At 45.2% G+C, this 26,602-nt stretch overlaps 1 protein-coding gene across 1 annotated transcript in view; it reads right to left on the bottom strand.

Moving 5' to 3' along the window:
- Positions 1-26,602, bottom strand: part of ABLIM1 (actin binding LIM protein 1) — a 375,358-nt gene that overhangs the window by 192,595 nt on the left and 156,161 nt on the right. The gene's annotated exons all lie outside the window — the stretch shown is intronic.

Raw genomic sequence — 26,602 nt, 5'->3', positions numbered from 1 at the left:
TCTGATGAAGAGTTGTTGAACCCCTGAAACACATTGGATATCCTTTTGTTTGTCTGGCCCTACTGGAATAAAATGTTATCTGAACTACTGAGCAACAGTGTGGCACTTCAATTCCTGTTATAAATGTAGATCAGAGGGGCACAGGGCACACTAGGAGTCACTAGATGACATAGGATGCTATGGGGTGCACTGGAGTCCCAGGGAGCACAGGGGCAGACTTGGAATTGCTAGAAGGCACAGGGCACACTGAGGCACACTTAGAGAAAAGGGGGTGCACAGGGGCACACAAGGAGTCAATAGATGAGAAAGGGTGCTCTGGAGTCACAGGGGTGCACTTGGAGTTAGTAGAAGACACAACGCACCCTTGGAGAAAAAGGGGTGCACAGAGGCACATTAGGAGTCACACAGGTTGCCTTGGAGTGCACTGGAGTCACAGAGGTGAATTGGGGGGGGGGGGGACGGACTTGGAGTTACTAGAAGACTCATGGCACGCTTATGCCCCGTACACACGGTCGGACTTTGTTCGGACATTCCGACAACAAAATCCTAGGATTTTTTCCGACGGATGTTGGCTCAAACTTGTCTTGCATACACACGGTCACACAAAGTTGTCGGAAAATCCGATCATTCTGAACGCGGTGACGTAAAACACGTACGTCGGGACTATAAACGGGGCAGTGGGCAATAGCTTTCATCTCTTTATTTATTCTGAGCATGCGTGGCACTTTGTCCGTCGGATTTGTGTACACACGATCGGAATTTCCGACAACGGATTTTGTTGTCGGAAAATTTTATAGCCTGCTCTCAAACTTTGTGTGTCGGAAAATCCGATGGAAAATGTGTGATGGAGCCTACACACGGTCGGAATTTCCGAAACAAGGTCCTATCACACATTTTCCGTCAGAAAATCCGACCGTGTGTACGGCGGCATAAGGCATACTTGCAGCAAGGGGGGTGAACAGGGGCACACTAGGAGTCATTAGATGATACAGGGTGCTCTGGGGTGCACTCAGAGACACAGGGCACATGGAGATGCACTAGAGACACAGGCACATACAAAAGGGGCAGAGGTACTCGCAAACACTGGCAGCTTGGAATGCACAGTGCAACACACCTAGTGCTGGTGGAAAGCATGGAGGAGGCAGAAGGGCACTGATTAAGGAAGCATGAAAGATACTGGTGGCCCAAGGATGCAGGTAAGACTCTGGAAGCACAAGGGTCTAAGCTAGGCATAGTATAAAATCACTTAAATATTGAGGCTTGGTTCACTTAGAAATTTGAAGCTGTGGCAATCAGGTGAGCTGCCTCCTGATTGGCCATGGTGCCGTTGCTCTGGGTGAAACCGCACTTTGAAAAGAAGACCCAGAGATCCCAGGAGAGGAGAGTGTGACACCATCCTTGTGGTCACAGTTTGGTGAAGGCCCTTTTCTGTTCCACCATGACTGTGCCCCTCTGCTGCTCCATAAAGACATGGTTTGACTAGTTTAGTGTGGAGGAACTAAAATGTCCTGCACATAGTCCTGACCTCACCCCTACTGAACATACTGAAAACCTTTGGGATGAATTGGAACACTGATTGTGAGCCAAATCTTCTCATCCAACATCTGTACTTGACCTCACAAATGGGGACAAATTCCCCTAGACACTCTCCAAAATCTTGTGGAAAAAACTTTCCAGTAGAGTAGATGTTATAATCATAAGCAGGGGCGAGGTGGACAACTCCTTAATAATGGATATAGTTCTGGAATGGGATGTCCAACAAGCTCACATAGGTGTCATGGTCAGGTGTCCACAAACCTTTGGCCATATTATGTATATATGCTTTTAGTCCTGATGAAGGAGACTATTTAAAGCCTTTGAAACGCATCATCTTGGACTTCAAGTCATCACCTTGGAACGCAAATCATCACCTTGGACCTTAAGTCACCACCTTGGAACTCAAGTTATCACTTTGGAACTCGAATCATCACCTTGGACCTCAAGGCATCACCTTGTAATGCAAGTCATCACCTTGGAACTGGAATCATCACCTTGGACCTTAAGTCATCACCTTGGACCTCAAGTTATCACCTTGGAATGGAAATCATCACCTTGGACCTTAAGTCATCACCTTGGACCTCAAGTTATCACCTTGGAATGGAAATCATCACCTTGGACCTTACGTCATCACCTAGGAACTCAAATCATCACCTAAGACCTTGCGTCATCATTTTGCAACTCGAACTATCACGTTGGACCTTGAGTCATCAATCACATTGGACCTCAAATCATCTTAGACTTTTAAAGAGTTTGAAAGAGTTCTTGAACAGGTATGTAGACCAGTAGTTATGATTTCATTTGTTGCATACTTGTTCAATGCAGTAACTCCAAGCCTTAATGCCAAAGACAGCCAGACAACTGCTATTTTTGCAAGGAGATCAGCAATGGAAGCTTTCATGTGTTCATAATGACAGTTTTTCCTTTAATACATGCACCATCTGCAGCTCTGCTTCGTTCTCGGGTCTGTCCACGTGGAGGCGCACACACACCACAGTCAGCGCTCCTACAGCGAGTACCTGTCTCCAGTAATCGGAGGTGATGCATGAGATGTGGGTGGATGGGCAGGGAGGGGGTGCCGTGTAATCTCACATGTCAATTACAGCAATACAGTCTGACAAGCTTGTTACTAATGTAACAAGCATGCACGTAACAAGCAGCCCAGGGTGAAGAGGTGCGCTTGTCCAGTTAGTTACGGAACGCCGTGATAAGACACGGTGTACTCTGTGCGGCTATTAATACCACAAATCTACAAAATGTAATAATCTGAGGGAGAGAATATTAAAAATAAAATGACCAATGATGCAAAAAGCAGCACGCAATTATGTTAGAGTGATTTTTCGGTTATAGGTGGAGACTGGTGGGATGAATCACAAACTGGCTTATTTATATCCCTTGGGAACTCCAGCTGCAAGATGTCCAGACAACAGATCCCAGCTTGGTTCCAGCCCACCATTGTGTGTTCCAGTTCTAACTTTTAAAATCTCCCTTCAGCAGGGATGGTGAGAACCCCCCATAATGGGCACTGCAGGTGTTCAGACTGGGAACTTGGAGAAGAGATGGTGGGAACCCCTCATAATGGGCACAGCAGGAGAGCAGAACCAGGAACTCAACACAGGGATGGTGAGAACCCTTCATAATGAGCACAGCAGGTGTGGAGACTCGGGAACTCAAAGCAAGGATGTTGAGAACCCTTCATGATGAGCACAGCAGGTGCGGAGACCCTGGAACTCAAAGCAAGGATGGTGGGAAAGCCTCATACTGGGCACAGTAGGTGTGCAAACCTGGGAACTTGGAGAAGGGATTGTGGGAATCCCACATAATGGGCACAGCAGGAGAACAGAACTAGGAACTCAGTGCAGGGATGATGAGAACCCTGCATAAGACCCCTTTCACACTGGAGCATTTTTCAGGCGCTACAGCATAAAAATAGCGCCTCCATAGCGCCTGAAAAAAGCTGCTCCATTCACTCCAGTGTGAAAGCCCGAGGGCTTTCACACTGGAGCGGTGCTCTGGCAGGGCATCAGAAAAAGTTCTGCCAGCAGCTCCACCGCTGCAATCAATGGGGCAGCGCTGCGCCCCTTTTCGGTTAAAACCGCCCCACTAGCGCCCGAATAGCACCGCTAAAACGGCGCTAAAAATAGCGCTGCTTTACCGCTGACGCCTGGGCGTCGGCAGTGTGAAAGGGGTCTAAAGGGCACAATAGGTTTGCAGACCCAGGTACCTGTAGCAGGGATAGTGGGAACCCCTCATAATGGGCACAATAGGTGTGCAGACCCAAGAACCTGGAGCAGGGGTGGTGGGAACCCTTGAAGGGCAAAGGAGGTGTGCAGACAGAACTTAGAGCAGGGATTGTAGAATTTTTTTCAGATCTACCCATTATGGTCATTGGGGCCAAAACGGCATAATTCCACCCTAAAGAAGCTCTTGTACTTTTTTTGAGCTTCACGCAACAGGTGACACCAACAAAATGCTCAGGTGTGAACAGCCTCTAAGTATAATAGGATTCTTCATCTTAAGTGCTGTCATGCTTTGGGTATCACAAGACAAACTATTCAGGGGCCCATTCATCCCTGAGCGATTTGAAGTGTGTTTCCATCAGCATTTAAACTCTGAGTCCCAGGTCACACTGATGCGGTGCGAAATCTGCAGCGAATTCTGTGCAGTTTACGCATCACGTCAAAATCGCACCCCCTTCAAACGAACCACTGTGGGTGAGTATGTTAAGTTAGCAACACCCCAAAATCAGTTCGCAAAACGCAGTACGATTTGCAGAATCAGATCACATAGGTGTGAACACCCATATGATCTAATTCTGGTGCTGCAAAAAAAAGGGTCCGCCCTGGTTCACACTGATGCGATGTGGGAAAAGCACAAGGTTCACTACGTTTCCTCGCATTGCATCACGCTGCATAGCAATAGCACGGCGTCCAATGCGGACTTCTACGTGCGTCAGTGTTAGAGTAACGACACCCTGAGACAGATCACAAAATGCAGTGCCAGAATCAGGTGTGAAAAAAAAGGTCCTGCACTATTTTGGTGCGGATGCGATTTGAGCCATACATATGGCTCAAATCGCATTGCAAAGAGATTGCATGTGACGTGCACAGGAATGCGGCGCGATTCCTGTGTGAATCATATGCGTGTTCCGCACGCATTAGTGTGAACCCAGGCTCCTGCACAATTTTGGTGCGGAAGCGGTCGGATTTGAGCTACAAAGAATGAATGGCTCAAATCACACTGGTGAAGAATTGCATGTGATTTGAACAGGAATACGGTGTGATTCCTGTTCAAATTGCCTGTGGTTCCTGCACTGCATCAGTGTGAACCGCCACTCAGTCCTCCTTGCCATTCTATTACATGATCACACCTGATGTCATTCAATGCTCAGAAAAAGCACAGGAGCTTCTATGGGGCATGATCACATGATTTGGTGCCTGAAATACGCCTTGAAATGCATGCAACGTGTTTTTTCGTGTAATTTTTCATCTAACAACTGTATTCTCCTTCTTCTAGTGACTAGCTTTCCATTGGCTAAAACAAAAACACTGAAGCCTTAAAATGCATGAAAAAAATAAAGAAATAAATACAAAAAAATCTTAACAAAAAATATATATATATATATTAATAACATGAAAAACAAAACAAAAAACCCCCAAATAAATAATAATACATTAAAAAAAAACGCTAAAAACAATAACAAAAAAGATATTAATAAATAATGAAAAAATAAACAAAAAAACATACAAAACTGAAAACAAATATCATTAAAAAATAAAAATTCAGAGATACAATTTATTTTCATTTGTGTGCTAAGGGAGACAAAACCTGACATCATCCTATGGAGTCTCCCCTTCCTGCTTGATCCCATGGCAGTGCCATTTTTCACAAGGGATAATGGAAACCGAATTCCGGCAATTCCCCTGTTGGCGAGCTGTCACCGATGACCCTATCTGGAGTCAGCTGTTAGCAACAAGCGCTGACCCCAAAGGCATTTTCCAAGTTCCCTAAGGTGCTGTGACCCCTCTCTGCTCCGCACCTTAGGCAGCTGCCCCTTGCTGACCTCCCCTAATTATATCTGGCTTAATATAACGCTCAATATGGGGAAAACATTTTTCTTTTACTCCAACAAGCACTTGGAAACTGACCAGCAGAGCTGACAATCTAATCTCCTTCCAGTGAACCAGCCTCTATAAGAGATACTGATCCTGCCAGAATAGACAAATATGGGCAACAATTGGGGTGTCACTAAGGGCCAGGGGCCCCTGCAAAAAAAATTCTCAATGGGCCATTGGCCGAGCTGCTATTATTTGTAGACAGACACGAGGAATGTGCAACACCCCTCTATAAAGACACCAGAAAGCCAAGGTGGTGATTTCTCAAACTCCCTCTGCTGAAAAGCTTACAGCCAACTTAAAGCAGACCTGTCATCAGATACATTTTTTTTATATTAGGTATATGCATGCTTAGTTATAGGAGAGTTAGACTCCCAGGAATGTATTACCTCTCACAAAGGTCACAGTATTCTCCCTGACCTTGCCTTTATCTGCTTTTCTCTCCAGAAGGAAGCGCCATCTTTGTTCAGAGATCATCCACAATCACCATCTATTTCCTGGACTGAGATGTCTGACACAGATCAGCCCCTACTGCATGCTCCCACTTTGTGAATTGCTACACAAATATATTGTTGCAGTCTGATCACTGGGGGAGAGGAGACTGAGGAAATGCTTCCTCTTGCCTGCAACAGACCGATGACATCATCTCAGCCTAGGCAAAGTCACTGGACTGGAGTTCAGGGACAGCTTTTTAGCCACTTGAAGACCAAGCTTTTTCTGGCACTTTTTGCTTACAAGTTTAAGTCACAATTTTTTGCTAGAAAATTACTTATAACCTCCAAACATTATATATATATATATATATATATATATATATATATATATATATATATTTTTTTTTTTTTTTTTAGCAGAGACCCTAGGGAATAAAATGGCGACCATTGCAAATATTTATGTCACACGGTATTTGCACAGCGTTTTTTTAAAAGCAATTTTGGAAAAAATACACTTTAATGAATTAAAAAACAAAACAATATATACCCCAATTTTTGTAAAATGTGAAAGATGATTTTACGCCACGTAAATCCTAACATGTCACGCTTTAAAATTACGCATCATTGTGGAATGGCGACAAATGACAATACATAAAAATCTCCATAGGCGACGCTTTAAAGTGGAGCTCCACCCAAAAGGGGAAGTTCCGCTTTAAGTACTCCTCCCCCTCTCCCCTGCCACTTTTGGCATGTACTTTTTTTGAGGAGGAGGGGCAGAACTTGGAAGTTCTCCTCGCCCCCTCCCCCCTGCAGTCATCTGGGACACATGACCGGTCCCAGATGACTGATGGCCCCTTAGGCAGGTATACAGTCTATGGTTATTCTTCCTAAATCCAGAACCCCGGCTCTGCAGGAAAACAAAGCTGCACTTTTAATTGAAGAAGAATCGGCACACAATCTTCAAGATTCAGTAAAAGAATGCAGACTGATCATTTCCTAATTGCTCGCAGAACCGTAACTGGATTCCTACCGACATCAGCAGCTTCAGGTTAAATCTTCGCATGGAATGTGACAAAGCAGAGTAACATGAGCGTCACATGACTGGCGAGATGGACGGGTCAGGAGAGACACATGACTCCAATACAGAAATGGATGATTCTTCATCTGTGGGGAAAAGGGTTTATGGGGGGGGGGGGGGGGGGGAGACAGGGCAGTCAGTTTCACATGTGGGGCGGGGGCAGGGTGCCAGGGAAGCCAAAATATACTGTATGTAGAACTTCAGCTTTATACTGCTTGTCAATAAGAATTAATTTAGCAAGTACAAAATCAAGGTATGTAAAACCTAACTACAGAATTTTATTTGATTTCTTTTGAAAGTGGTTTGTTCCAGAAGTGAGAAAAAAAAAGTAATGATCCTGCAGAGTGCAGAGGTCACTGTAAACACAGAAATGCAGGTCATTGGAGACACAGGAGTGAAGATCGCTGGAGACACAGGGGCCACTGGAGACACAGGGGTGCAGATCACTGGAGACACAGGGGCCACTCGTGAAACAAGGGTTCAGATCACTGGAGACACAGGGGCCACTCGTGACACAAGGGTTCAGATCACTGGAGACACAGGGGTCACCGGTAGCACCGGAGTGCAGATCACTGGAGACACAGGGCCACTGGTGACACAGGAGTGTAGATCACTCGAGACACAGAGGCCACTCACAGGAGTGCAGATCACTGGAGACAAAGGGGTCACTAATGACACAGGAGTGAAGATCACTGGAGACAGAGGGGCCACTGGTGACACAGGGGTTCAGATCACTGGAGACACAGGGGCCACTGGTGACACAGGGGTTCAGATCACTGGAGACAAAGGGGCCACTGGTGACACAGGGGTTCAGATCACTGGAGACACAGGGGTCACCGGTAACACAGGGGTGCAGATCACTGGAGACACAGGGGCCACTGGTGACAAAGGAGTGCAGGTCACTGGAGACACGGGGCCACTGGTGACACAAGGGTTCAGATCACTGGAGACACAGGGGTCACCGGTAACACAGGGGTGCAGATCACTGGAGACACAGGGGCCACTGGTGACAAAGGAGTGCAGATCACTGGAGACACCCTGGTGACACAGGAGTGCAGATCACTGGAGACACAGGGGCCACTCACGGGAGTGCAGATCACTGGAGACACCCTGGTGACACAGGAGTGCAGATCACTGGAGACACAGGGGTCACCAGTAACACAGGAGTACAGATCACTGGAGACACAGGGGTCACCGGTAACACAGGGGTGCAAAACACTGGAGACATAGGGGCCACTGGTGACAAAGGAGTGCAGATCACTGGAGACACAGGGGCCACTGGTGACACAAGGGTTCAGATCACTGGAGACACAGGGGTCACAGGTAAAACCGGAATGCAGATCACTGGAGACACAGAGGCCACTCACAAGGGTTCAGATCACTGGAGACACAGGGGTCACCGGTAACAAAGGAGTGCAGATCACTGGGGACACAGGGGTCACTGGAGGAAAAGGGGTTGCTAAAGTCAAAAGAGTCACTGGGGTCACAATGGTTGCTGAAGAAACCTGGAAGTGCTGGCTGCCCACCCCTCGGCCGGCCCTGATAAGTGGATCCTTTTCTTTACTGATGTCAGGAATTTTTAATATTAGAAGTAATTTTGTCTGGTAATTCTCTGATAAGATTCAACCTGTTGTATGTATAAAGGAACACAATGACTATCCACTGAAGGTGGAGCCCCTATGGACAGGGCTGGAGCATTGGCGGCTCCATGACCACAGCAGATGAAGTGCGGCTTTGGAAGGCCTATCAGCCTCACCCTGTTATCTCCTCAAACCACAGACAGAACTTTTTCCCAGGAGGGCGTCTGGTGTACCCAGGCCCTGGCACCGCGCCCTGTCTCATACAGGGTGTTACATTATACATGAGACTCTCATTGTTCCTTCATCACAGAGGGCAGGGAGGGGGGAACCTCCCAATAACATTTCCAACAAAATGTGGTGAGAGCTTGTAGGACCTATTCACAAAACGGGCCGGACTGTTGGTCCATGTGCAGTCCCGGGTTTGCCCATATTCACCGAATTTGTCCTTGTTTGTCATTGCATTGCACTTCCCAGCAGTGGGTGCAGAAGGCGGATAGCTGTGCCGCCATATGAGAATTTTAGGCACAAAGGTGAACAAATCTGAAATAGGATCCTAAAAATACCGTTGTGGTTGGACAGAGGTGCAAAAAAAAAAAAAAAAGTGGTGTCGGTCATTTTTGTTTGTTTGCAATTATGTTACCATATATTTTTTTTATCCAATTAGCCAATTTTTTGTGATTTTTTTACAAATATTTAATAACAATGACGTTCTATTATTTGTGATTAATAATCAGGACCAAATTCATATTTTTTAATTATTATTAATACAGTAATATTAATAATGTAATAATATACTTTAATAATGTTAAAATATAATACATTTATAATAGTCATAACATAAGAATTCCTAAAAAATATTTTTAAGTTTTATGCCATTCACATTTGTGCGATGTGTCTTTGGTCATTTTTCAGACACTTTTTTGAGAGTTTGGACATTTTTGCATTCGTATCAGGCTGACCCTTTTTTTATATATATATATTTTTTTCAAATCAATATTAAGCTAATTACTAGGCAAGAACATGCTTAAAACTAAAGTGCTTATACTAAAGTATAAACAAAAAAGACCGACAATTTTGAAAAAAACGCAATATTTTTTAACTTTTTGCTATAATAAATATTCCCAAAAAATATATGAAAATTTTTTTTTTCCCTCAGTTTAGGCCGATACGTATTCTTCTACATATTTTTGGTAAAAAAAATTGCAATAAGCATTTATTGATTGGTTTGCGCAAAAGTTATAGCGTCTACAAAATAGGGGATAGTTTTATGGCATTTTTATTAATATTTTTTTTTTACTAGTAATGGCGGCGATCATGACGGCGACATTTTGGAGGACAGATTGGACACTTTTGGTGCTATTTTGGGACCATTCACATTTATACAGCGATCAGTGCGATTAAAAATGCATTGATTACTGTGTAAATTTGACTGGCGGTGAAGGGGTTAACCAGGAGGGGGCGCTGAAGGGGTTAAGTGTGTCCTAGGGATGTGTTCTAACTGTAGGGGGGGATGGGCTACGTGTGTCACGACACTGATCACCGCTCCCGATCACAGGGAGCTGTGATCAGTGTCCTGTCACTAGGAAGAATGGGGAAATGCTTGTTTACATCAGCATTTCCCCGTTCTTCCTCTCCGTGAGATGATCGCGGGTATCCCCGCGGACATAGAGTCTGCGGGACCCACGATCACACTCACGATGCTCGCGGCGGGCGCGTGCATGCCCACAATGCCGCATCTTAAAGGGCAACATACAGGTACGTTAATATGCCTGTCCGTGCCATTCTACCGACGTATATCGGCGTGAGCCGGTTGGCAAGTGGTTAATAAACTCCCATGGCTTCCAGTACCACCTCTATGCTGCTCAAACTCAATCTTTCTAAAACAGAGCTCATCATTTTTCCTCCAGCCCGTGCCCCCCCCCCCCCCCCCGACTTCTCCGTCAAGATCAATAATACAACCACCAGTCCTTCATGCCAGGGTACCAGTGACATCACTAGGGGGGTGCGGCCCGCACCCAGGTGACAACCACCAGAGGGGTGACACTATCCCGAGGGTAGCGGAATCCCTGGCCTCCTTTGGCTTTTTTTTTTTTGCCTGAACACCTTCGGCGCTGCGGCTGCACCTGACCTGTGATTTCCTTCTCCTTTTGCACTTCTGCTCTGCTGAGCTGCTATCTATTCTCCACCCAGTCGGCGCGGCTACCGCTGCACACTGTGTCCTCTCCAGCTGCCGCCCGGGTGTACTGAGTACCAGAGACTGAGCCGCCTGCCCTGGCCCTGTAATAAGCGGGGGGTGGCGAATGCTGCTAGTCACAGCTATATATATATATATATATATATATATATATATATATATATACATACACTGTATATATAGTAGCTGAGCCACCCACCCTGAGCTGGTCTGGTCAAATCCAATCACTATCCAAATCGTCCAGACTTCACCTCCGAAACATCTCCAAAATACGCCCCTTTCTAACCGTTGACACCACTAATCAAATTATTCCCTCCCTTGTTATCTCTCGCCTTGACTATTGTAACTCCCTCCTCATTGGCCTACCTCTCCGCAAGCTGTCCCCTCTTTAGTCTATCATGAATTCCGCTGCCAGACTCATCCACCTTAAAAACAGTTCAGTGTCCGCCACTCCTCTCTGCCAATCCCTCCATTGGCTTCCCATTGCCCAACGAATAAAGTTCAAAACACTAAAAATAACATACAAAGCCATTCACCATTCTGCCCCGAGCTACATCACCAATCTTCTCTCCAAATATCACCCAAACTGTCCTCTCTGCTCCTCCCAAGACCTTCTGCTCTCTAGAGCTCCCTTGTCTCCTCCTCCAATGCTCGTCTCCAGGATTTCTCCAGAGCCTCTCCCATCCTCTGGAACTCACTACCCCAATCTGTCCGGTTATCTCCTACTCTGTCCACTTTTAGGCAATCCCTGAATACTCATCTCTTCAGGGAAGCCTACCATGTCTTCCAGCTAACAACCAAATCTTCTCCTCTCCTCATCAGTTCATCCCTCGGGGTCCCTACCTTTTTGTTTCACCAGCCCCTCCCTCTTAGATTGTAAGCTCGCAGGAGCAGGGCTTCTCTAACCCTCTTGTTTTGAATTGTATTAATGGTGTAGTGTCTTCCTATATTGTAAAGCGCTGCGCAAACTGTTGGTGCTATATAAATCCCGTATAATAATAATAATAATAATAGCATGAGCTTTGGTTTGACATGATTTTTGAAAAGGGTCATGCACTTCTTTTGTGTTTTTTTTATGTGTAAATGAATGGGCTGCCCTAAATGTGATGTGCGAAAATGGGTGGGCAATGTTGCGCCTTGCATAGGACTGAATGGAGCTTTGATTCTATTGGGTCCAAAATGTGCAATTCTGCCCTAAAAGCAGCTCATTTATGTCTTCGAATGTTGAGCTTTAAGCCTCAAGTGGCACAATGCTCAGGGTTGAATAGGCATTGAGAATAATGAAAATCTCACTGTCGAGTGTTGTAGCTTCAAATCACTCAATTGTGAACACCGGTACTGGAGATTATTAATGGTCCAGTCAGCAGGCTGGAGGTGAAAAAAAGACTCTGGTGTATACCTAAACTGTAATGACTTGGATATGCTATGTAACAGAGCTGTGTAAATCTCAGGACTGGATGGACAGGAATAAAGATACCTTGGTAGGTAGAATCATTTCCTGTATATGTATTGTATGTGTTTAAATGACAGTTTGATTGTTCTACATTAATTTCTAATAATGCATGAAAGCAATGCACCTTTAAAAGAGAAGTATGGGATTTGTTTGTTTTGTAAAAATCAAACTTACCTAGGTGGATGCTGCATCTGTCCCCTGCCGGTTCTAACACTGAGAACCGATCGATCACACAGTTCTCACAGCTCTGTGAGCAGAGAGCTGGTGACTGTCAGTCACCGTCTCTCTGCTCTGCTCCCTGCTCACTGGAGCTCTGGATTTTGGAGGGGGTGGGAGCAGCCGGCTCAGGCTCTCTGCGGCTCGCTGAGAGGCTCAGCCAGGTGTCGTTCCAGGCATGTGGGCGGATCCTGCCTGGACCGGCTCTGTGACATCAGCAGACAGTGGGCTTAAGCCCGCTGTCTGCTGAAAATGGGTCACAGAAGTGCAGAACGAACTGCACTCCTGTGATCCACAGGAGAAGTACAGCCAAACAAGCTTTGGCTGTACTTCTCCTTTAAATCCTATGTAACTGCTCACATTACTGTTCTGCGGGTGCGCTGAATTTTGAAAAGTTGTGCATGCTAAGTCTCTGGTGCAGTTTTTCAAAAGCGCACCAAAAACACACCTTCCATTGTAAGTCAATGGGAATGCATCAAAAGTGCATCAAAAACAAACAGTGTATATGAGTCATGTGTGCATATTTCACGTGTGCAAAGTGGAGTTTTCCATTAAATGAAGTCTAGACCCTTTGTTACTTGGAAAGGAAGCAATGTCATATCAGTATCTTCAGAATATTTTCGTAGATTTCGTCCAGTTTTTTTTTTTTTTGGCCCATGTCCATATAACTTCTCATGCAGCCCCCTGAAATGATGTCACCCTAGTCTGGAGCAAATTTTGCCTTTCCACAACCCCACAGCAGTGTCCACACCTGCCATAAGCTCCCTATGGACTCATGCAAGGGCTATAATGAGCAGGACAGACCCAGCAAGCGATCATAGAAACATGCATTGTGACAAATTCCCTCTGTCACCTCCAGTATGTCCCTCATATAATGAAATGAGACAGTTCACAGTGACCGTCCCCCCCACCCCCTCCCATCCCCACCGCCAGCGCCTGACCGCCACAGCTAAGATTCTTCCAGCAGGACGCGGCTCCCGACTGATCTTCTCTGTGACTGCCCCATTAACATCAGATGTACAGACTAGTAAATATTCTGCTTAACTAAGTCTTTATATTACCACCATTGTTATGTCATAAACGATCCATTTAATAAAATATTGCATCGCTTGTATGTACCAGTCAAATATATGCTTCCATTTTTTATCTAAGGACCACCATAGAGTACTAATTACCTTCCTAGGGAGATGTCTTCCTGTCCTCGAGCAAGCGGTTCCCAAAGAACAGGCGAATGATGTGTGTATATATATATACATGCATGTGTGTGTGTATGTATTTGTGTGTGTGTGTCGTCTCTCCACAATGTATGTATGTGTGTGTGTGTGTATATGTATTCATGCATGTGTATGTCTCCAGTGGCATGTCCCAAGTCTCTGACAGTCCCCTTCAGTATGTCCCTGGTCTCAGACAGTCCCCTGCAGAATATCTCAAGTCTCTGGCAGCCTCCTGGAGCATGTCTCAAATCTTTTAACATCCCCCGCAGCATGTCCTCAGTCTCCAAAAGTCCCCTATAGCATGTCCCCAATCTCTAAAGTGTCCTGTAACGTGTCTCCAGTCTTGGGCAGCATGTTCCCAGTTTCTGAAAATCCCATGCGGCCTATCCCTAGTCTCTGACAGTTCCCTCCAGCATAACCCCAGTCTGACAATCCCTGACAGCATGTCTTCAGTCTCTGACAGCCTTTGGCAATATGTCCCCAGTCTGAGACTCTCTAGCACAGCTTTCCTCAAGTTTTTTACCCCAGAGGAACCCTTAAAATAGTTCTTAGGAGATCATTGGGTTTCATATTGGTGGCTGGTGAGAAGAAGAAAACCTTTACAACATTGGTCAGAATGCCACTCTTACAGGTAGATAAAAAGATCATTGGTGCCATGCCTCTGGTTCTGCCAAATGGCATTGTTCAACCGCAAAACTCTGCAGGCACCATCAAATGAGAGGCCAATCAGTCACAGCTCAAAGAACCCCTGGACACCTCTGGAGGAAAACCAGGGTTCCACGGAACCCTGGTTAAAAATGACTGTTCTAGCAGCATGTCCCCACCCAGTCTTTGACAATGCCTTGGAAATGTCCCAAGACTCTGACAGTACCCTGCACATGTCCCCAGACTCTGACAGTACCCTGCACATGTCCCCAATCTCTGACAGTCTCTGGCAGCAAGTCTCTAGTAGAGCTGCACAATTAATCGTTAAAAGATCGCGATCTTGATTAGCCCCCTCTGACGATCTGTATTGCAGTTTCCTAAGTATAGAGAGTTCTCTGCTCACTCTGTCAGTCTGCCAAGTTTTTAACAACATTGTAACTCTTCCATATTAGATCAAAGGGATAAAACTTCTGTGTGAATATGCAGGAAGTTTAACCACGTAAGGTCTAAACCTTTTTCTGACACTATTTTGTTATGCCGCGTACACACGGTCGGACTTTTCGGCTACAAAAGTCCAACAGCCCGTCCGACAGACTTTCGACGGACTTTTGGCGGACTTGCGGCGGACTTTCTAATGAACGGACTTGCCTACACACGATCACACAAATGTCCGACGGATTCGTACGTGATGACGTACACTGGACTAAAATAAGGAAGTTGATAGCCAGTAGCCAATAGCTGCCCTAGCGTGGGTTTTTGTCCGTTGGACTAGCATACAGACGAGCGGATTTCTGGGTCCGGCGGAGTTACGACGTAAAGATTTGAAGCATGTTTCAAATCTAAAGTCCGTCAGATTTGCGGCTGGAAAAGTCCGCTGAAAGTCCGGGGAAGCCCACACACGATCGGATTGTCCGCCGGATTTGGTCCGTCGGACTTTTGTAGACGAAAAGTCCGACCGTGTGTACGCGGCATTACAGTTAAAAATCAGATTTTGTTTGCTAGAAAATTACTTGGAACCCCCAAACATTATATATATTTTTTAGCAGAGGCCCTAGGGAATAAAATGGTGATTGTTGCAATATTTTATGTCACACTGTATTTGCACAGTGGTCTTTCAAATGCAATCTTTTGGGAAAAATACACTTCAATAAATAAAAAAAAATTAAATGATTTTGTTTAATGTGAAAGATGATGTTACGCCGTGAGAATCGTGATATATCTTTTAAGCAAAGAAATTGCGATTCTCATTTTAGCCAGAATCATACAGCTCTAGTCTCCAGTTTCTGATCCCTTTAGCATGTCACCAGTCTCTGACTAACTACTTTACATTGTAGCAAAGTGTCATTTCTTTAGTGTTGTCACATGAAAAGATATAATAAAATATTTACAAAAATGTGAGGGGTGTACTCACTTTTGTGAGGTACTGTATATATATATATATATATATATATATATATATATATATATATATATATATATATATATATATATATATATATATATATATATATGTGTGTGTGTGTGTTTGGCCAGCTTTAGTTCAGTGTCTAAAATGTTTACTGTATCATTACTGGCACAAAACATGATGGGTGGCCTTTTGTGATATCTTGAGTCCCCCTATATTACGTAAATTGACCACCAATGATCAAAGTGCTTATTTTTCTCTACACTCTTTACACATTATTTGTGAACTCGTCCTCTGTGGATTATTCCGGTCGTCGAGCTAGGTGTGTAATAACAGGGTTAATTCTTGTGATGCAGAATTTTCAGCGATCTCAGCATCATGGAAACGACCTCCGTCAGGTAATTAGGATTATTATATCTTCATAATGCACATTGTTCCGATTCAGCATCACAGCACCATTTGATAACTTGCTGAGGCTTTTAAGGAAGAACTGCTGCATGGATACATAATTATTAATGATTCAGCTGCTCTGAACCACTTTGTGAAAAAAGTCGGATTTTCTGCGAGTCGCAGCTCGATTCTGATGCTGATGGCAGCAGTAACTGCCCGCCTCTAATTACCCAGCCGGATGGGTAATGGAGGGGCCGGCGTCTGTTGTGGTTTTTTTTTTCACTTTGATTCACTTTCTATTTCTCAAAATGCCGGTGGACTAACGAGGGAAGGTAGAGGCCAGACCTCTCGACCCCCCACTGTCACTGGCTGCTAATTATTGAACTTTCTCCAGGCTTGAAGGGCGGCTTGAAACTGACGCTGGACCAGCAATTCTTCCGCCTGTCTAAGCGCAGACATGGCATCCTGCGGAGCCGAAGGACAAGGACGTTCTTTGCTCAGTGTCAGGACTCTAATGGCATCTCTCAAAAATTCCACCAAAATCCAGTGGCACACTGCTTAGCCTTACTGTTTATCACTTAGTAGCTAGGTTCAAAAACATGTATTCGCCATGGTCAGAGGTCACCAGGGATCAGCACGTTGACTGGAGATCACATGAGGTTCTGAAATGTACACAATCTTATATTTTTATATAGTTTACTACAAGGGCACCACTCTCTTCTTCTGTCTGCTAGAGCAGGGATCTCCAAACTTTCTAAACAAAGGGCCAGTTTACTGTCCTTCAGACTTTAGGGGGGGGGCAAGACTAGAGCCATTGGGAGTAGGAAATCTCCTAGTGTCCAGTGGTAGTAAACAATGCCTGATCTTTGGTGTCAGTGGGAGGAATAGTCTCCCATCATTGTTTTCAGTGGGAGGAATTGTGCCCTATCGTTGGTGTCAGTGGGAGGAATAGTGGCCCATCGATGGTGTCAGTGGGAGGAATAGTGGCCCATCGATGGTGTCAGTGGGAGGAATAGTGGCCCATCGATGGTGTCCACGGAAGGAATTGCGCTCCATGGTTGGTATCAATGGAAGGAATAGTGCTCCATAGCTGGTGTCATGGGGGGAATTGTACCTCGTCGTTGGTATCAATCCAGGGAATAGTGCTCAATTATTGGTGTAAGTGGGAGGCCTAGTGCCCTTTCATTGGTATCAATGGAAGGAATAGTCTCCCATCATTGGTTTCAGTGGGAGGAATTGTGCCCTTTCGTTGGTATCAATGGAAGGAATACTGCCCCACAGTTGGTGTCAGTGGGATGAATAGTGCCCTTTCGTTGGTGTCATTGGGAAGAATAGTACTTTTTCGATTGTGTCAATGGGATGAATAGAGCCCCATCATTGATGTCAGTGGGAGCAATAGTGCCCTTTTGTTTGTATCAATGGAAGGAATAGTCCCCCATCATTGGTGTCAATGGAAGGTATAGTGCACCATTGTTGGTGTCAGTGACAGAAACTATGCCCCACTGTGCCCCATGGGCAGGATAAAGGCAAGCAAAAAACCGCATCATGCCCCCCAGGCCTCAGTTTGGAGACTGCTGTGCTAGACTACTAAACCTACAGAGTGAATCGTCTGTATGTGCCTTTCTAAGAACATATTTGTTTTCTGCAAAAATCAGTTTCTATGGCTCTGAAAAGATGGAGATGCAGGTCTTACAGAACATTCTGGTTAACGTATCCAATCCGTAAACCCTAATTGTCCCTGACTGGACAGTCCTCTTTGGGAATCGAAGCGAGAACGCAGAGTACTCTTTGGGAATCGAAGCGAGAACGTAGAGAACACCAGCATAGCATAGAACCTTTCTTTTATCTTTAAATAAGAACAGAAGTATTGCCCTAACAATAAGCTGATGTGAAGTCATTCATTACTGACTCCAGATCCCACTGCTTACGGCCACCAGCGTCACAATTGTGCAGGGTTGGAGCTTGTGGCCTCCTACCAGCGTAATGCCTGTACAAGGCTTAAAATTCCAAATTCCACATTTACCATTTGGGGACAGCGTGTGCAAGTGGAATATCCAAAAGGTTTCCTAGTAGCATTTCTTGTAGCTTTTGTACTAGATTTTGTACTCTTTTAGATCAGATAAGACCTGTCCAATACTCAGCGAAGGAAGCTTCAGGCTGGGACTATGTGAGCTTTTACTGATGACGGACTAGAAACACTGCGGACTTTACCTTTTCCTGTTACTCCCTTGTTTATTTGGGATTGTATTTATAATTGACTTCAGTTACATTGTGTCACATTGTAACTATTTAAGGTTAATTTTGTTTAAACAAATATAGTATACATTGTTTGAGTTATTATCAGTAGAGTGCACAGCTCAGATCCAGCTGATTACTTTTGAATCACCTCTTTTGGAAATCAATCTCTCTGTCCCTATTTCCTCTTCAAATTTCCTTTTTCTGAGTCTAAAAGCACAAACCCGTATCAATACAAAATACACTATATTACCAAAAATATTGGGACGCCTGCCTTTACAGGCACATGAACTTTAATGGCATCCCAGTCTTAGTCCGTAAGGTTCAATATTGAGTTGGCCCACCCTTTACAGCTATAAAAGCTTCAACTCATCTGGGAAGGCTGTCCACAAGGTTTAGGAGTGTGTCTATGGGAATGTTTGATCATTCTTCCAGAAGCGCATTTGTGAGGTCAGGCACTGATGTGGACGAGAAGGCCTGGCTCAGGTTGAGGTCAGGACTCTGTGCAGGCCAGTCAAGTTTTTCCACCCCAAACTCGCTCATCCATGTCTTTATGAACCTTGCTGTGAGCCAGGCCTTCTTGTACATCATCAGTGCCTGACCTCACAAATGCGTTTCTGGAAGAATGGTCAAACATTCCCACAAACACACTCCTAAACCTCCCGGACAGCCATCCCAAAAGACAGGCAATTTTAAAAAGAATATATATATATATATATTTTAGTTTCTGCTATAAAACAACCAATAAAAAAAAGTAAAAAAAAAAAACAAATTTCTTCATCAATTTAGGCCGATTTTGCTACATATTTGTGGTACAAAATAAATTCCCAATAATGCCGCGTACACATGCTTGGACTTTCCGACGAAAAATGTGCGATCGGAGCTTGTTGTCGGAAATTTCGACCGTGTGTAGGCTCCATTGGACAGTTTCCATCGGATTTTCCGTCGCACAAAATTTGAGATCTGGTTCTCAAATTTTCCGACAACAAAATCCGTCTGCGTAAATTCCGATCGTGTGTACACAATTCCGATGCTCAGAATCAAGCAGAAGAGCCGCACTGGCTATTGATTTTTCTCGGCTCGTCGTACGTGTTGTACGTCACCACGTTCTTGACATTTGGAATTTCCAACAAGATTTGTGTGACCGTGTGTATGCAAGACAAGTTTGAGCTAATATCCGTCGGAAAAAAATCCATGGATTTTGTTGTCGGAATGTCCGATCAATGTCCGACCGTGTGTACGGGGCATAACTGTGTATTGATCAGTTTGCACAAAAGTTATAGCGTCTACAAACTATGGGATATATTTATGAAATTTTTATTTATTTATTTATTTATTATCATTGGTTTTGATCAGCAACTTTTAGCGGGATTGTGATATTGCAGCGGACAAATTGGTCACCTAACTGACACTTTTTTTGGAACCAGTCATCCTAATACAGTGATCAGTGCTAAAAACATGCATTGTCACTGTACTAACTGGGAAACTGGGAAGGGGTTAACATCAGGGGCATCAAAGGGTTAACTGTGTGCCTAGCCAGTGCTTGTGTACTGTGTGGGAGGTGCTTTGCAGGAACACAGGATCCAGGCATTCCCTACTGACAAAACAGCAATCTGCCTTGTTTACATAGACAGACTGCCATTCTGCCTCTGTAATGCATAATCAGCGGGTGCCGGATGATCGGCTCACAATGTGCAAAATCACAGCAGGAGTGAGCCAGCGGCGGTGAGCATTCGCGCCCACTACCCCGAAGTGCGGGATCACATATATACATGGCAACCGCCCTGTAGCAGTAAAGCTGCTATTGGGCAGTCGTGAAGTGGCTAATGAAAGACCCCATAAGAAGATGTATGACAGTCTCAGCCCAGGCTCCAACCAGGCCACACCTCCAATACGTTTCACTCCGCCCGCAGAGCTTGGGGATCAGTAAATATCCCAGTGATCACTAAACTTTCAGTCAAGTGACAACTCTCAATTCCACCCATTTCTACTTCCAATTTTCTGAGATGGGAAGCAGGGATACTTGTTAGCACAGAATATTTATTACTCCTTTAAAAAAACATGTATGGGGTATATAAAAAAACAAACATACATACTCATCTCCATGCTGCAGCATCGGTCTAATGCTGCAGCTGCCCCTCACTGGCTGTAAGGCTGAGAACTGAGCGATCACATGACCGTTGACTGTCAGTCCCAGCTCCCCACTCTGCTTCTCCAGTGCTCACTGGAACGTTGGGCTGGGGGGGGGTGTGAGATGCTAGTTTCAGCATGCGCAGCTCTATTTATATTTCTGGCACAGTGCCAGTGTACTGGGATGAATGATTATTGTGCATGCACAGACGTGAGTGCAACCCACGCCGGCCAATCAAGGCAGTCTATGACTGGCACCCGAAAGAAGCCAGGGAGAAGATCCCTTTGCCGACAAGAGACCTTGCGGGTGTTGGATCACTGGAGCAGAGGTAAGTATTTGTTTCTTTAGGTCCACCTAAAAAAAAAAAAAAAAATATATTAAAAGCCAGCAGCTACAAATACTGCAGCTGCTGACTTTTGGACACTTATGCCGCGTACACACGGTCGGACTTTTCATCTACAAAAGTCCAACGGACGCTGACGGACTAAAGCTGGCTGGTAATCCGATCGTGTGTGGGCTTCTCCGGACTTTCAACAGACTTTTTCAGCCTCAAATCCGACGGACTTTAGATTTGAAACATGCTTCAAATCTTTCCGATGGACTCGAGTCCGGTCGAAAAATCCGCTCGTCTGTATGCTAGTCTGACGGACAAAAACCCACGCTAGGGCAGCTATTGGCTACTGGCTATCAACTTCCTTATTTTAGTCCGGTGTACGTCATCACGTAAGAATTCGACGGACTTTTGTGTGATCGTGTGTAGGCAAGTCTGTTCGTTAGAAAGTCCGCCGCAAGTCCGTCGAAAGTCCGTCGAAAGTCTGTCGGACAGGCTGTCGGACTTTTGTAGCTGAAAAGTCCGACCGTGTGTACGCCCCATTATACTTACCTGACCAGGGTGCCTGCGATGTCGGCAACCGAAGCCAATCAATCGCTCGGCTCTCGGCTGCTGCTGCCGCCATCCTCGGTGAGGGAATCAGGAAGTGAAGCATTGCGGCTTCACTTCCTGGTTCCCCACTGCACATGTGCGAGTCGCGCTGCGCGTCCTAACTGGTCCCTGCTATCTCCTGGGACCTGTGTGTTTCCCAGGAGACAGCGGGGGGGGGGGGGGGGTGGCTCCGGCGGGAGTCTACTCCCGGAAGTGGGTGCAAATACCTGTATTATACAGGTATCTGCATCCCCCTCCCCCCTGAAAAGTGCCAAATCTGACACCGGAGGGGGGGGGAGGGTTCCGAAAAGTGGAGGTTCCATTTTTGTGTGAAGCTCCGCTTTAACTCCACTTTTGTTGAGAAAAAAACATTCCCCTCTGGGTGATCTATGTACACTACAAGACTTAAAAAAAACAAAAACCTTTGTTGCAGATTCCTACCTTTTGTTATTCTGAAGAAATCCCTGTGTGTTTGCCTGTGCCCCTGTGGAAAACTGAATCTAATCTGAGTCATTTCTTAATTATCAATTAGTTGCTGCACCTGCAGGGCACTAATGAGAAAAGCTGCTGGGCCTGCATCCCTTTAGAGACGTGTTCCTATTGGGAGTATCTCACCAAAAATTGCATTTTTGTTGCAGGGGATGCCTGAAATCTGATTTGTATCTTAGTGCAGACTTCTGGGAAAATCAGTCAGCCAATCACACAAGTGGGAAATGACGTTTCTGGGGGGTGTTCTGTATACATTGTGTGTACAGAACACCTCCAGGTTGCCATATTGCGTTTTACAGAAAATTACAGCATATGCAGATTGAAAAGGAAAGAAAATTTTAAATAACATTCAATTACAATATGACTTGTGTTGCAATTGTATACACTATATTATTTTGTCTTTATTTGCTTTTTTTTTTTCCCCCACGAAAGTAGAGTTACCCTGTAAGCAAATTACAGTGAAAATTTGTTGCACTGTGTGAATGACAGACGCAGCCTGATGCCAGCCCACCAGCTCCGCACTTACCCCATCCAGGTCGCAGGCTTCTCCTCCAGGCCAATCCGGTCTTAGGACCCGCTTCCTGTCGTGATTGGCTGGGAGGAGAAGCAGGAAGACAATCTGCACCCTGAGCCCAACGTTTATGAAGCTAATTGGAGCCTCAGGCTGTAATCATGTGCTTCAAAAAGAAAAACCTTATAGAAATCTATGCGTCTGGCGCCTCGCATGGAGAGTAAGGGCCGGCACATAGAGATTAGGGGGGCAGCGCCCCTGCGCCCCTTATGGACTGGCCGCCGTTGATGGGCAGACTGGTTTGAGATGATAGAAGGGCAACAGTAACTCAAATAACCACCCGTTACATCCAAGGTATTCAGAATAGCATCTCTGAATGCACAACAAACCTTGCAGCAGATGGGCTACAGCAGCAGAAGACCACACCGGGTGCAACTCCTGTCAGCTAAGAACAGGAAACTGAGCCTACTAATCGCACAGAATCACCAAAGTTGGACAATAGAAGATTGGAAAAACATTGCCTGGTCTAATGAGTCCGATTTCAGCTGTGACATTCAGATGGTCGGGTCAGAATTGGTGTCAACAACATGAAAGCATGGATCCATCCTGCCTTGTATCAATGGTTCAGGCTGGTGATGGTGTAATGGTGTGGGGGATTTTTTCTTGGCACACTTTGGGCCCCTTAGTACCAATTGAGCATCATTTAAACACCACGGTCTACCTGAGTATTGTTGCTGATCATGTCCATCCCTTTATGACTACAATGTACACATCTTCTGATGGCTCCTTCCAGCAGGATAATGCATCATGTCACAAAGATCAAATCATCTCACCACTGCTGTCTTCAACATGACAATGAGGTCCCTGTACTCCAATGGCCTCCACAGTCACCAGATCTCATCCAATAGAACACCTTTGGGATGTGGTGGAATGGGAGATTCGCATCATGGATGTGCAGCCAACAAATCTGCAGCAACTGCGTAATGCTATCATGTCACTATGGAGCAAAATCTCTGAGGAATGTTTCCAACACCTTGTTGTAACGAAAGATGAAGACAGTTCTGAAGGCAAAAGGGGGTCCAACCCGGTACTAGCCAGGTGTACCTAATAAAGTGGCCGGTGAGTGTATATTATGTATATAGGCATTATACCAAGATAGTAATATGGAATTTGATACTGATTAAACATTTTTTAAAGATTCAGATTCCTTGACTGCCATGCCGGTCCTGAGCCCTCGCTGAGCCCACAGACTTCACTGCCTGCTTGCTTGTTCCAGGTTAGTGACTTCAGGTTGTGAAACCTGCTCACAATTTTTCCTTCTGAAAAAAAAAAATTCCAGCCATGGCTGCTCTGATATCGTTCTGCTGATACCCTTTAAGACCATCCAGGATGACGCCGCGCCATGCAGAAAGAAGGCAGGGACAGAAATGTTCCAAGTTGTATCTGACACCCTGGTGATGTCATAGTGCAATGTCAGTGGATTGTCAGCTCCATGGACTGTCATCTCACAACGAGTTGCTGTGTCACAAGATTCTAAACAAGCCCGGCTGATCTGTGAAGTCCAGTATGGACGCTGCCCGCTAGCAGATGGCCACGCTGATTTCTCATATGGTCCGCTGAGCCTTCCACAAATGTCTAATTCATTTGCATATAATGGCTGCACGTTCCATCTCTGTGACTAACACAATTAACGGACACAGCCGATTCTCTGTAATTACTATAATCCCATATACACTCCATATAACCACACAGAACTGATACAACACTGCACAATACTCATCACAACACAGAGCTACAAGGATCGGTTACATCATATTCACCTGTAATTCAAATGTTTGGAAATTGTATGGCCTACTTCTATTTGCTTCTTTTTGCTCTGTTTATTATACAAAAAAATTGACTGATGTGGAGGAGAAGGCCTGGCTCGCAGTCTCCGCTCAAATTCATCTGAAAGGTGTTCTATCGGGTTGAGGTCAGGACTCTGTGCAGGCCGGTCAAGTTCCTCCACCCCAAACTCACTCATCCATGTCTTTATGGACCTTGCTTTGTGCACTGGTGCGCAGTCATGTTGGAATAGGAAGGGGACATCCCCAAACTGTTCCCACAAAGTTTTGATGTATGAAATTGTCCAAAATGTCTTGGTATGCCGACGCCTTAATGCCCTGTACACACGGTCGAATTTTCCGATGGAAAATGTGTGATAGGACCTTGTTGTCGGAAATTCCGACCGTGTGTGGGCTCCATCACACATTTTCCATTGGAATTTCCGACAAACAAAGTTTGAGAGCAGGATATAAAATTTTCCAACAACAAAATCCGTCATGTGTACACAAATCCGACACACAAAGTGCCACGCATGCTCAGAATGAATAAAGAGACGAAAGCTATTGGCCACTGCCCTGTTTATAGTCCCGACGTACGTGTTTTACGTCACCGCGTTCAGAATGATCGGATTTTCCGACAACTTTGTGTGACCGTGTGTATGCAAGACAAGTTTGAGCCAACATCCGTCGGAAAAAATCCTAGGATTTTGTTGTCGGAATGTCCGAACAAAGTCCGACCGTGTGTACGGGGCATTAAAGTTCCCTTCACTGGAACTAAGGGGCCAAGTCCAACCCCTGAAAAACAACCCCCACACCATAATCCCCCCTCCACCAAATGGTTTGAACCAGTGCACAAAGCAAGGTCCATAAAGACATGGATGAGCGAGTTTGGAGTGGCGGCTGGTGGTATATTTTTTGGGGGGTGCCAAACAATCTATCCATCCACCCGGCAAACCATCCATCCAATCTGGGTTGTTTGTTTCTTTTAAGGGTATTGCTGAGTCCACTTCTCACGCCAGTAAAAATGGAGGACAGGTGTCTTTGTTACTCAAATGTCCCACATCGGGGATCAGCATTTGGCTCATATTTGGGAACAAATCAGTGCCCAGGAATTTGGCTGAGTGACTAGAATGTCGCAATGACCTCACTGGTTATTGTAGGACAGACCTGTGCGGGCATGTCGGAGTTTGGCACAAAGGTCACCCGTTGTTGGAAAATATTTGTAAAAATCACCCAGAGAGGATTTATAGAGGGATGGTGGAGGCAGTGAAGCACAGAGAGCTCTTCACGGCCTGATAATTGTAATTACTAAAGATCTGTATACATTCACAATGCGTGATTCCAGTTACAATGTTCATGGCCTTCCATGAGTGCAGAACGAAGAGTACAGCATATTGTCTACAAAGGGCTATTCATGACCGGGTTTAGCTGAGAATTGCAATAATCAATTTGTGTAATAGCATCAAATAGCAGTGTACATTCCTCTCTGTAATGCATTACTGTTATGCGCACTCAGGAGCTGGGAGATAACGTGACTACACCATTCATTACTGGGCTTGAGGATTGCAATAATCAGTTTGCATAACAGTATCAAATAACAGTGTACATCCCTCTGAACTACAGGTCTCCTTTATTCAATACTGCTATGCACATTCAGGAGCTGGGAGATAGCGTGTTAGCAGCAGGCAAAAAAACCCTGAAAAACAGAGACTCACTCTCACTTGCCGGCTGCGCTATAGCAAAATGACTGCTACAGCACAGTTGGCCAGTTCTGGGAGGGTGAAAGCTGGTCACAGAACGGAGTAAAGAGCCAATCAAAGCTGATCACGATGTAAATACACTTGCCAGTTATCGGCATTCCTTTCCTCACACTGTACAGTGTAAGGTGAGAGCCAGTAACAGGCTAGTGTGAAAAGGGACATCTGCATTGATAATCAGGGCACTGTTTATCAGTGTCCTGATTATCAGTGCAGCCCCAACAGTGCCCATCAGTGCTGCCTATTAGTGCCCATCAGTGCTGCCTATTAGTGCCCATCAGTGCTGCCAATCAGTGCTGCAAATCAGTGTCAATCAGTGCTGCCAATCAGTGCTGCAAATCAGTGTCAATCAGTGCTGCCAATCAGTGCTGCAAATCAGTGTCAATCAGTGCTGCCAATCAGTGCCCATCAGTGATGCCAACACTGCTGCCAATTAGTGCCCATCAGTGCTGCCTATTAGTGCCCCTTTAGTGC

This window comes from Aquarana catesbeiana, linkage group LG08 (genome assembly GCF_042186555.1).
Source record: "Aquarana catesbeiana isolate 2022-GZ linkage group LG08, ASM4218655v1, whole genome shotgun sequence".
Classification (NCBI taxonomy): Eukaryota; Metazoa; Chordata; class Amphibia; order Anura; family Ranidae; genus Aquarana; species Aquarana catesbeiana.
Note: the sequence above shows the minus strand (reverse complement) of the source record. Positions and strands in the feature narration are given on the sequence as shown.